The 13,250-nt window shown below is 47.0% G+C and overlaps 1 protein-coding gene across 2 annotated transcripts in view; it reads left to right on the top strand.

The window, feature by feature from the left end:
• Window positions 1-13,250, top strand: part of gpnmb (glycoprotein (transmembrane) nmb) — a 116,822-nt gene that overhangs the window by 56,426 nt on the left and 47,146 nt on the right. The gene's annotated exons all lie outside the window — the stretch shown is intronic.

Raw genomic sequence — 13,250 nt, 5'->3', positions numbered from 1 at the left:
ACCAGTGCTGCTGCCTCTAGGGTCAAGTTCTTGGTCTCGATAAGCTTTCGGAATATGCCTGTGTGGCCTATTCCTTCAATAAAAAAGTCTCTCAGTACTTCTCTCCTTAGTTCATCGGAGAACTCACATAAACTAGCCAGCCTCCGAAGTTCCGCCACAAAGTCGGGTATGCTCTGGCCCACACAGCGTCTGTCGTTGTAGAACCTGTGTCTGGCCATGTGTAGGCTGCTCGCTGGCTTCAGGTGGTCTCTCACCAGTGTGCTCAACTCCTCAAACGACTTGCTTGCTGGTTTCTCGGGTGCCAGCAGGTCCTTCATTAAGGCGTATGTTTTCGAGCCACAGCTGGTCAAGAGATGTGCTCTTCTCTTGTCTGCCTTATTGTCGCCCAACCAGTCTTTGGTTACAAAGCTTTGCTGGAGCCTTTCTATAAAGTCCTCCCAATTGTCTCCAGCATTGTATTTCTCATCTGTGCCGTTGGTAGCCATTCTGTGGATTCTGTGATCCCATCCTCATCGCCACTGTAAAGTCCTGACCCTGCAGTACAGACTTACACGAGGCACATGCTGAAGTCAAGGTCACTCTGGACCTGCACCTTTATTTCACAGCTCTCGAGTGCCACACTTGCCTGAGACCTGCCTTTATATACCTTTGTGGAACAGGTATGCAGTGTCTCCTGCAAGTGCACCCCTGGTGGTAAAGTATGCTTGTGGTTACAGGTTATATCTAGTTACAGTCATGTATAGCATGGTAAGATACAGTTATATACAGTAGTGTGAGATACATGACAGTTATGTTCCGCATTTCATCTTTTTATGATTTATTCTGGGGATGTTGGTGTTGGTGGCGGGACTGCATTTATTGTCCATCCTAGTTTCCCTGAGCAAGTGGTGGTGAGCCAACTCCTTGAGCTGCTGCAGTCCTTGTAGGTGCTCCCACAATAGTGTTAGGTAGGGAATTCCAGGATTCTGATCCAACAACAATGAAAGAACAGTAATATATATCCAAGTCAGGATGCAGTCTGGCTTGGAGCGGAACCTGGAGGTAATGGTGTCCCACAACATTGTTGCCCTTGTTCTTCTTTATGGTAGTCACAGGAGAGGGAGATGGTGTTGAAGTAATCTTGGTGAGTTACTGCAGTGCATCCTATAAATTGTTCAAACTTCAAACAGTGTGTAGGTGGTGAAAGGGTTAGATCCTGAGTCCAGTGGCAGGGGCACCAATCAAGTGAACTGCTTTTTCCTGGATGGTGCCAGGCTTCAGGCACAGGAGCCTGTTTGTGCAGCATAAAGGGAAGGGGATGAGAAAATTGTATAGGTATTAATTATTTTGAAATTAAATTAACAATGCCTTCTCAGTTTACATTGCCTCTTTTGTCAAAACCCACTAGAATAAGCATTAGGATGCAATGCTGACCATTCCTTTCGTCTTTTATCGATTTTTTTTTAAACAGACACCTTTTCCGTGACACTAGTGCTGTACGTTATATCAGGATATAAAATTATGAATCCAACATGGTATAAATCTGTTGCTGTTCTCATAGCTTTATTTTAACAATTCCTTCATAGATTCCAGTTTTAATGGAATAGGAAAATTCAACATTTTTAGTATTTGATTACCAGGCTTGCAAGTGCAGAAATGAATTTGTTTCGCTTTTGTTTTGTGTAAGTTAAATATTTAAATACAGGTACAGCATCGAGAATCCAGAGTTCCGGAATCTGGTCTCTGGGACGATCGGTGGCAGGGTCGTCCGGAATCCGCAAAATGTTCCGGAATCCGGACCCGATGACACTGCTGACTTTGGGGCCCCGCCGCTGCCCGACCTCGGACCTAGCCTCGCCGCCACTCGCCTCGTCCTGCTCACCTCTGTTGTGTATACAATAACTCACTAGACTGAATACTGTAAACTCCGGCTCTACTTAATTAGGGCCCAAAGTGATTACATTACAAGATGGCTGGCCTTTTATACCTGGGCCGCGCGCACGTGCGCACAGTCCAATGATCTCCGACAATGGCGCCATCTGGTGGCTAGTAAACCCAAGCATACATACATGACAATATCCCCCTTTAAGATATTAGTAACGGTAATTTTACAAATTGAGGCGGTCCGGGACTTTCCACTCCTGAGTTGAATATCTCAGTTCAACTCCAGCCTTGGCCGAGCGTTCTGAGTCTGTTATGACTGGGGGCTGGGTAGCCGATCTGATGGGAGTTGCAACGACCACGTCAGCGATTGAAAGTCCAGATAGTTAATAGTGGATAGTCAAGGGGCTATGGGGGGGAGGAACTTAACACAATCACAATCACTAAGGAGGTGGCACTCAGTAAGATAACGAGACTAAAGGCAGATAAATCCCCTGGACCTGATGGCTTGCATTCTAGGGTCTTAAGAGAAGTAGCGGCAGGGATAGTGGATGCATTGGTTGTAATTTATCAAAATTCCCTGGATTCTGGGGAGGTCCCAGCAGATTGGAAAACTGCAAATGTAACGCCCCTATTTAAAAAAGGAAGCAGACAAAAAGCAGGAAACTATAGACCAGTTAGCCTAACATCTGTGATTGGGAAAATGTTGGAGTCCACTATTAAAGAAGCAGTAGCAGGACATTTGGAAAAGCAAAATTCGGTCAGGTAGAGTCAGCATGGATTTATGAAGGGGAAGTCATGTTTGACAAATTTGCTGGAGTTCTTTGAGGATGTAACGATCAGGCTGGATAAAGGGGAACCAGCGGATGTGGTGTATTTGGACTTCCAGAAGGCAATTGACAAGATGCCACATAAAAGGATACTGCACAAGATAAAAGTTCATGGGGTTGGGGATAATATATTAGCATGGATAGAGGATTGGCTAACTAACAGAGAACAGAGAGTCGGGTTAAATGGTTCATTCTCTGGTTGGCAACCAGTAACTAGTGGCGTGCCACAGGGATCAGTGTTGGGACCCCAACTATTTACAATTTATATTTACGACTTGGAAGAAGGGACTGAGTGTAACGTAGCCAAGTTTGCTAATGATACAAAGATAGGAGGAAAAGCAATGTGTGAGGCGGACACAAAAAATCTGCAAAAGGACATAGACAGGCTAAGTGAGTGGGCAAAAATTTGGCAGGTGGAGTATAATGTCGGAAAGTGTGAGGTCGTGCACTTTGGCAGAAAAAAATCAAACAGCACGTTATTATTTAAATGGAGAAAGATTGCAAAGTGCTGCAGTATAGCGGGACCTGGGGGTAATTGTGCATGAAACACAAAAGGATAGTATGCAGGTACAGCAAGTGATCAGGAAGGCCAATGGTATCTTGGCCTTTATTGCAAAGGGGATGGAGTATAAAAGCAGGGAAGTCTTGCTACAGCTACATAAGGTATTGGTGAGGCCACACCTGAAATATTGTCTGCAGTTTTGGTTTCCATGATTATGAAAGGATATACTTGCTTTGGAGGCAGTTCAGAGAAGATTCACTAGGTTAATTCCGGGGATGAGGGGGTTGACTTATGAGGAAAGGTTGAGTAGGTTGGGCCTCTACTCATTGGAATTCAGAAGAATGAGAGGTGAACTTATCGAAATGTATAAGATTATGAGGGAGCTTGACAAGGTGGATGCAGAGAGGATGTTTCCACTGATGGGGGAGAACTAGAGGATATGATCTTAGAATAAGGGGCTGCCCATTTAAAACAGAGATGAGGAGAAATTTCTTCTCTCAGAGGGTTATAAATCTGTGGAATTTGCTGCTCAAAGAGCTGTGGAAGCTGGGACATTGAACAAATTTAAGACAGAAATAGACAATTTCTTAAACGATAAGGGGATAAGGGGTTATGGGGAGCGGGCGGGGAAGTGGAGCTGAGTCCAGGATCAGATCAGCCATGATCTTATTGAATGGCAGAGCAGGCTCGAGGAGGCATATGGCTCACTCCTGTTCTTATTTCTTATGTTCTTATTCATTGACCATGTCAGTGATTGAAAGTCCAGATTCATTGATGACAGCGGAGTCCTCTGATGACTGAGGGTAGTTTGTTGGTCATTGATTGTGTCTTCCTCAGACTGTTCTGGTTCATCCGTGTGCCGCAGCTTTATCTGATCGACATGTTTCCTGCATGTCTGCCCATTCTTGAGCTTGACGATAAACACTCTGTTACCCTTCTTGGCCCTAACAGTACCGGCGATCCACTTGGGACCTTGACAATAATTCAGTACATACACAGGATCATTGATAGAAATGTCGCGTGACACAGTAGCGTGATCATGATACCCTTGCTGACTTTGACGTCTGTATTCGACATGGTTATTCAAGTCAGGGTGGACAAGAGAGAGCCTGGTCTTGAGACCTCTCTTCATCAATAGTTCAGCAGGGGAGACCCTAGTGAGCATATGGGGTCTTGTCCTGCAACTAAGCAATATGCGTGACAAGCGAGTTTGCAGTGAACCTTGACTTACACGTTTCATACTCTGCTTGATGGTTTGGACAGCACACTCTGGTTGTCCATTGGATGCGGGTTTGAATGGTGCTGACCTCACATGTTTGATACCATTGAATCATGAACTCTTGAAACTCCATACTGGTGTAGCATGATCCATTGTCGCTTACAATGATGTCAGGCAGAACATGCGTAGCAAACATGACACAAAGGCTCTCAATGGTAGCTGTGGATGTGCTGGATGACATGATTGTACACTCTATCCATTTGGAATAAGCATCCACCACAACTAAGAACATCTTTCCCAGGAAGGGACCTGCAAAGTCAATGTGGATCCTGGACCATGGTTTAGATGGCCACGACCACAGACTGAGTGGCGATTTCGCTGGTGCTTTACTAAGCTGCATGCAAGTGTTGTACTGATGCACACATGATTCCAGATCAAAGTCAATTCTAGGCCTCCATACATGAGACCTGGCAATGGCTTTCATCATGACAATACCGAGATGCATGATATGTAGATCATGCACAAATTTCTCTCTGCCTTTCTTGGGCATAACAACACAATTACCCCAGAGAATACAATCTGATTGAATGGATAGTTCGTCTTTGTGACGGATGTAAGGTTTGGTCTCCTCAAACATTTACTTGGGTATGGCAGACCAATCACAACTAAGGATACAACGTTTCACAATCAATAATATCGGGTCCTGCCTGATCCAGGTCTTAACTTATTGGGCCGTGACAGGAGTTCCTTCACTTTCAAAAGCATCTATGACTAAATGTAGGTATGCCAGTTGTGGCGTTTCCACCTCCGGTGTGGGCAACGACAGACATAGAAACATAGAAACATAGAAAATAGGTGCAGGAGTAGGCCATTCGGCCCTTCTAGCCTGCACCGCCATTCAATGAGTTCATGGCTGAACATTCAACTTCAGTACCCCATTCCTGCTTTCTCGCCATACTCCTTGATCCCCCTAGTAGTAAGGACCTCATCTAACTCCTTTTTAAATATATTTAGTGAATTGGCCTCAACAACTTTCTGTGGTAGAGAATTCCACAGGTTCACTACTCTCTGGGTGAAGAAGTTCCTCCGCATCTCGGTCCTAAATGGCTTACCCCTTATCCTTAGACTGTGACCTCTGGTTCTGGACTTCCCCAACATTGGGAACATTCTTCCTGCATCTAACCTGTCTAACCCCGTCAGAATTTTAAATGTTTCTATGAGGTCCCCTCTCATTCTTCTGAACTCCAGTGAATACAAGCCCAGTTGATCCAGTCTTTCTTGATAGGTCAGTCCCGCCATCCCGGGAATCAGTCTGGTGAACCTTCGCTGCACTCCCTCAATAGCAAGAATGTCCTTCCTCAGGTTAGGAGACCAAAACTGTACACAATACTCCAGGTGTGGCCTCACCAATGCCCTGTACAACTGTAGCAACACCTCCCTGCCCCTGTACTCAAATCCCCTTGCTATGAAGGCCAACATGCCATTTGCTTTCTTAACCGCCTGCTGCACCTGCATGCCAACCTTCAATGACTGATGTACCATGACACCCAGGTCTCTTTGCACCTCCCCTTTTCCTAATCTGTCACCATTCAGATAATAGTCTGTCTCTCTGTTTTTACCACCAAAGTGGATAACCTCACATTTATCCACATTATACTTCATCTGCCATGCATTTGCCCACTCACCTAACCTATCCAAGTCGCTCTGCAGCCTCACAGCATCCTCCTCGCAGCTCACACTGCCACCCAACTTAGTGTCATCCGCAAATTTGGAGATACTTCATTTAATCCCCTCATCTAAATCATTAATGTACAGTGTAAACAGCTGGGGCCCCAGCACAGAACCTTGCGGTACCCCACTAGTCACTGCCTGCCATTCTGAAAAGTACCCATTTACTCCTACTCTTTGCTTCCTGTCTGACAACCAGTTCTCAATCCATGTCAGTACACTACCCCCAATCCCATGTGCTCTAACTTTGCACATCAATCTCTTGAGTGGGACCTTGTCGAACGCCTTCTGAAAGTGCAAATATACCACATCAACTGATTCTCCCTTATCCACTCTACTGGAAACATCCTCAAAAAATTCCAGAAGATTTGTCAAGCATGATTTCCCTTTCACAAATCCATGCTGACTTGGACCTATCATGACGGCTCAATGCATCGGCACAATTCTTAGTGGCAAGGCTATGGCGAATGATATAATCAGAGGCATATAATGTCAGTGCCCACCTCTGGATGCGGGACGATGCATTGGTATTGATACCTTTGTTTTCCGAAAACAATGAAATGAATGGCTTGTGATCTGTTTCCAGTTCAAACGGAAGACCAAACAGGTACTGATGCATCTTTTTAACCCCCTACACACAGGCTAGTGCTTTTTTTTCTACCATGCTGTCGGATATTTCTGCCTTTGACAAACTTTTTGAAGCATATGCAACAGGTTGTAATTTGCCCGACTCATTAGCTTGTTGGAGCACACAACCAACTCCATATGACGAAGCATCACAGGCCAATAGGAGATGCTTACACAGATCATAATGTACCAGCAGCTTGTTAGAGCAAAGCAGATTAGTAGCTTTCTCAAAAGCTATGTCTTGAGAACCATCCCAAACCCAGTTGTCGCCTTTTCTTAGCAGCATGTTCAGTGGCTCTAGTAAAGTGCTCAATCTAGGTAAGAAAATTCCAAAGTAGTTGAGTAGACCCAGGAACGAACGCAGCTTCGTCACATTCTGAGGCTTGGGTGCATTTTTGATGGCCTTGGTTTTCGAGTCTGTAGGCCTGATACCGTCTGCAGCAATTTTCCTCCCCAGGAATTCGACTTCCGGTGCCATGAAGACGCACTTCAAGCGTTTCAGTCTGAGTCCCACTTTGTCCAGATGATGTAGAACCTCTTCCAGGTTGTTCAGATGTTCGGCGGAGTCACGACCAGTGACCAGTAAGTCATCTTGGAACACGACAGTTCTGGGGATGGACTTCAGTAGACTCTCCATGTTCCTCTGAAATATGGCTGCAGTCGAGCGAATTCCAAAAGGGCTCTTGTTGTAGATAAACACTCCTTTATGAGTGTTGATGCACATAAGTTTCTTCGACATCTCGACCAGCTCCTGTGTCATGAAGGCAGACGTCAGATCCAGTTTTGTGAACGACTTCCCCCTGGCTAGTGTTGTAAACAGGTCATCAGCCTTTGGTAACGGGTATTGATCCTGGTTTGAAACTCGGTTGATCATAACCTTGTAGTCTCCACAAATCCTGACAGTGTCATCACTTTACAACACGGGAATAATGGGGCTGGCCCATTCGTTAAATTCGACCGGTGATATGATCCCATCATGCTGGAGTCTGTCCAATTCGATTTCGACCTTCTCCCTCATCATGTATGGAACTGCCCGAGCTTTATGATGGTTGGCGCTTGCATCCGAGTCCACGTGGATCTGCACCTTGGCTCCCGTGAAATTGCCGATGCCTGGTTCAAACAGCGAGGGGAACTTGCTCAGCACTTGAGCACATGGAGTATCCTCCTCCGACAACAACGCTTTGATCTCGTTCCAGTTCCATTTGATTTTTTTCTAACTAGTTCCTGCCGAACAACGTTGGACCATTGCTTGGAACAATCCATAATGGTAAATCGTGAACAGCACCATCTTACGACACCTTGATTACTGCACTGCCAACCACCGTTATGAGTTCTTTAGTGTACGTAAACAACTTGGCATTGACTGGACTCAGCTTAGGCTTCACATACTTAGTATCACACAGCCTGTCGAATGTCCTCTGGCTCATTATTGATTGACTCGCACCCGTGTCTAATTTCATCGATAACGGCACACCATTAAGTTTTACATTAATCATTATCGGTTGGCTCTTTGTTAGGAATGAATACATTCCATACACTTCCTCCTCTGGTATCTCGGATTGCATATCCGGATCCGCGCTAGACTGGTCATCATCCTCCACGTGGTGTGTCGCAGCACGCTTGCTCAGTTGCGGACACATGCGCTGGAGATGCCCCATTCTTGAACAGCCTTTACAAATATACTGTTTAAACCGACACAGATGATGCCGATAATTCCCCCCACAATGCCAACACTGTGATATTGGATTAATTCCCGTTGGCGAACTTTGAGCAGCCACAGGTTTCGCATATGCAGTCGAGTAGGCCTTGCCATATGCAGCTCTGCCGAGTTCCGATTTTTCAATTATATCTGCTTTAAGCGTTTGTCCATCGTCGTGCATGATTGGGCAATCGTGATGACCTTGCTCAAATCCAGCATCTCCACCGCCAGTAGCTTACGTAGGATCACCTCGTGGTTGATGCCGATTACAAAGAAGTCCCGCAGCATGTCTGCCAACACAGTTTCAAACTTATATGGTCCAGCTAGATGTCTTAGGTTGGCAACAAATTCAGATACATCCTGGCCCTCAGAATGAACGTGTGTATAGAATCGATATCCTGAGATGATGATACCTTCATCTGATGGTCAAGTACCAGAGCACACAATGTTTCCTAGTCCTTGTCCGTTGGACTTAAGGGCAAGAAGAGATTCTTTGAGTCCATAGATTTTCGGACATCAAACCGTGAGGAGGACCGCCCAGCGACGAACTGCGTCTGCCTCTTTCTCCATTTTGTTGGCCACGAAGAACTGGTTCAAGCAGGCTACAAAGTCTGCCCAATCTTCTCCCTCCATGAATCGCTCCAGAATTCCAATTGTGCTCATTTATGCATGTGAAGGTTCTTGTTACCTCATCACCAAATGTTGTGTATGCAATAACTCAATACACTGAATACTGTAAACTCTGAACAGGTACAAACCTGGCTCTACTTTATTAGGGGTCAAAGTCATTACATTATAAAATGGCTGGCCTTTCATACCTGGGCCGCACACACGTGCGCACAGCCCAATGACCTTTGACAGTGGTGCCACCTGGTGGCTAGTAAACCCAAGGATATATACATGAAAGCCTCGCTGCTGCTGCCCTTACCTCAGGGCCTCCTTGGCGGGGCCCCGACCTACAACTTCCTCGGCAGGGCCGAACGTCCCTTTCTAACGTTCTGAAATCCAGAAATACCCATGATGTCAGAAACAAATCGAAAGTCCGGAAAAGTCCGGAATCTGGAATGGCCTCTGTTGCATATGCTGACTATGGATGTACTCTATGTGTAGTCACTGTGAGATTGTATAAGATGGAGACTTGTTTACCTGATGCACTATCAATAAGGTTTACACCGTGTACTTACATGCTGGCGCCACTAGAGGGTGCAACTGGTGGAGACTGGGGGTTTCCTGCCCTGGTGGCAGGGCCCTTTATAAAAGGCTGCACACCATGCTTGCACAGCACTCTGGAGTTTGGAATAAAGGACCGAGGTCACAACAGTTCAAGTACAACACATTGTTTTGGAGTCATTCATATGTACATTATAGACATAACAACTGGCGACAAGAATAAGGACTTTCATGTGATCATGGCTACCTTTGGCACAATAAAAGACTTTGCAGAGGGTGATGATTGGGATGCCTTCACGGAAAGGCTCGAGCAATATTTTGTGGCAGGGAAGACGGACGCATTGGCGGAGAAGCGCAAGGCTATACTGCTGACCAGTTGTGGGCCCGAGGTCTACCGCCTCGTCAGGGACTTGCTGGCACCCACAACGGCCAAGGATAAAACATATGATGAGCTGACTGAACTAATTCACAACCAACTTAAACCAAAGGAGAGCATTCGCATGGCCAGGCACAGATTCTACACGCACCGCAGACCTGAGGGCCAGGAGATTGCAAAATATGCTGCCGACCTCAGGAGACTTGCGGCACCATGTGATTTTGGCACGCACCTCAACGAAGCATTGCGAGACATCTTCGTTATAGGAATTAGCCACGAGGGCCTCCTTCACAAGCTATTATCTGTCAACACCACAGTCAACCTGCAGAAAGCCATCGGCATCAGTCAGGCATTCATGACCTCGACCTGCAGCACCAAGCAAATCATTCAGCCTGTGGACTCAAACCTGGCAAGTACTGTACACAGAATGGTGCCTTTCACAGGCAAGGCTGTAGAACGTGGATCTGCCCAGGCAGAGAGCACAGACTTCAGGGTTCCAGAACTCAGAGTCCGCCGAGGGGTGCTAATCGAGTAGCATCGTGCTGGCGTTGCGGAGGAAACCATAGGGCTCACCAGTGCCGGTTTGCACAGTATGTATGCAAAGCCTGTAACACGAAGGGCCACCTCCAGCGCATGTGTAAAAGAAATATGACTCACCATCTAGCTGAGGAGTTGGTAGATGACTTTGAATCCAGCGGGGAGTATGATGATTTGGCCAGAGAGGCAGCTCAGCCCCAAGAAGAAGTGTATGGAGTGTATGCCTGCACCACCAATTGTCCACCAGTGAAGATGGAAGTCGAGATAAATGCATTCCAATCTTCATGGAAGTGGACACAGGAGCGAACCAATCAGTGATGAGCCAGGATGTCTTCGAGAGGCTGTGGAACGAAAAATGACCCGAGCTGGTTCCAGTACAGGAAAAGTTGTGCACCTACACCAAGGAGCCAATCCCAGTCCTTGGTAGTGCGGATGTAAGTATAATCCATAATGGTGTGGTGCATAAGTTACCTCTGTGGATTGTTGCAGGTGATGGCCCGATGTTACTTGCAAGAAGGTGGATGGAGAAGATCCAGTGGAAAGGGGAAGACCTCTTCACTCCAGCAATCGATGTCCCCAGTGCTCAGAGGCAGAGCAAAACCTTACCTTCGCTTGGGCCAGGTACCAGAGAACAGACCAGCGCAGCACCTGAGGCACAGACAGTCCATCACGTGGCAATGATCCGACCGGAACGATCTAAAAATACCTTCCTGGCTCCAGAGGCAGGATTCCTGGGGAGGAAGATCGAAATCACATGTACCCTTCCATCGTTTGTGGCAGAATCACGGGAGAGAAGGATCAAGGCAGTCGACCTCGAGGACCGAGGCAAGATGGCGCTCCTGCTGCAGCGAGGAGCAGCGTGGCTGAAAGGAAAGATGGCCGTGCCAACATCACGAGGTGCAATGCTGAGGGACCAACACGTGGGTCCAACAAAGGATCTGATTGGGCTAAAGCCAGCAGGGTTCTCTTAAAGGAGACCTGCAACCAACTGCACTTAAAGAGACATAGTATGCATGGCGATCAATGTAACGAACCAATTAAGATTGTGAACAGAATGTTGTTGCAAGATGTCGGCACTGTAAAGAACAGTACGTTGTTGCGAGATGTCGGTACCAGTCCGAATATAAAGAACAAAATGTTGTTGCGAGATGTCGGGAATAGCGAGCGAATTCGGAAGGGTAAATGCCCTGCCCCAGATCTATCCCACGCTGCAGGCACCCAATGGCATTATTCGCCACAGACCTGGAAACGAAAACTGCGCCAATATGCGCAGTCGGCCGCCGTTGCCCACCACCCGGGTGGAGACGGCGCAGCCCCCAGACCCAGTCGCTACCTCGGCCATGTTCGGGAGTGAAAGGTCAGAACCAACGAGTTCCCCAAACGGGACCTGGAACAGCCAGGTTCCCAACACCGTGAGAGAGCAGGCAGAAGACTCTGCAGCCCTCAAAGGAGGACAGGGAGGCCACACACATCTGTGGCTCTGTCCACCACTAAGCAACAGCAAAGGCCCTGAGTCCTGGCTCGAAGAGCGAACCAAGCCCACCCTCCTAGCAGGGGGCGCAGTGCCGCCATCAGACGACTAGGACCCCGTCCGGTTGCTCTGGAACCTGCATCCTCTCATACCTGTACTGCTACCTCAGTACTGACCATGACTGAACCATGAATGCAATCTACCCAATCCTGGCGCACGACCATAAAACGTAACGAGGTGTAAGTCACGGAACCTAGCTGCTACGATACAAACTAAAAAAAAGTTTTTTTTTCCCCTTTCTTTGTACTTGCACTATATCTGATCCTATATGTTAATGTAACGGGCCAGCTGCATGATCTTGCTGTGGGGGGGCGGTGGTGGGGGGGAGGGTATGTAGCCACGGGCACACACATGGATCACACCCAGAACCCACTGGAACCTCCACCGCATCATTGAACCATTCAATCTGATAACCACTACCCAATGTTGTGGCAAAAGGACTTGGGGGTTAACAGGGAGAGAGCCAAGCCAAAGCACAGCCAAGGTGCAAGGGCTATTGGCACTTAAGTCTGGGGAGAGCTAAGTCAGAGCACATAGTGCAAAGGTAATTGGCACAAAGGACTTGGGGGAGAGTGATGTTGTATATGCTGACTATCGATGTACTCTATGTGTAGTTACTGTGAGATTGTATCTGATGGAGACTTGTTTATCTGATGTACTATCAATAAGGTTTATACCGTGTACATACATGCTGGCACCACTAGAGGGTGCAACTGGTGGAGACCGGGGGTTTCCTGCCCGGGTGGCAGGGCCCTGTATAAAAGGCTGCACACCATGCTTGCACAACACTCTGGAGTTTGGAATAAAGGACCGAGGTCACTGTAGTTCAAGTACAACATACTGCCTTGTGGAGTCATTCATAAGTACACTATAGACACAACAGCCTCGGTCCCAACGGCTCCAGGTTTTAAGAGATGCACCTGTACCAATAACGTCCTCTTTATAGTGGGTCTTTACAAGTGATTGTTACACTAAAAACTGAGAACATCTTCAACCACAAACAATAGAAATCTCATCTGTTTCCTGATTGATCAAGAGTCAGGAAATGAAAGGAGCACTGCCCCACCTGATTCCAAGTATGCTTATGCACAACGGTATGCCCCTTGGCTACTACGCTGCACACAACTCCGCAGCGAAACAACACAAGTTCTCGAAGTGGGGTTCGCACCAG

Source organism: Pristiophorus japonicus, chromosome 5 (genome assembly GCF_044704955.1).
Source record: "Pristiophorus japonicus isolate sPriJap1 chromosome 5, sPriJap1.hap1, whole genome shotgun sequence".
Lineage (NCBI taxonomy): Eukaryota > Metazoa > Chordata > Chondrichthyes > Pristiophoridae > Pristiophorus > Pristiophorus japonicus.
The sequence above is the reverse complement of the archived record's forward strand: the minus strand, read 5'-3'. Positions and strand labels throughout refer to the sequence as shown.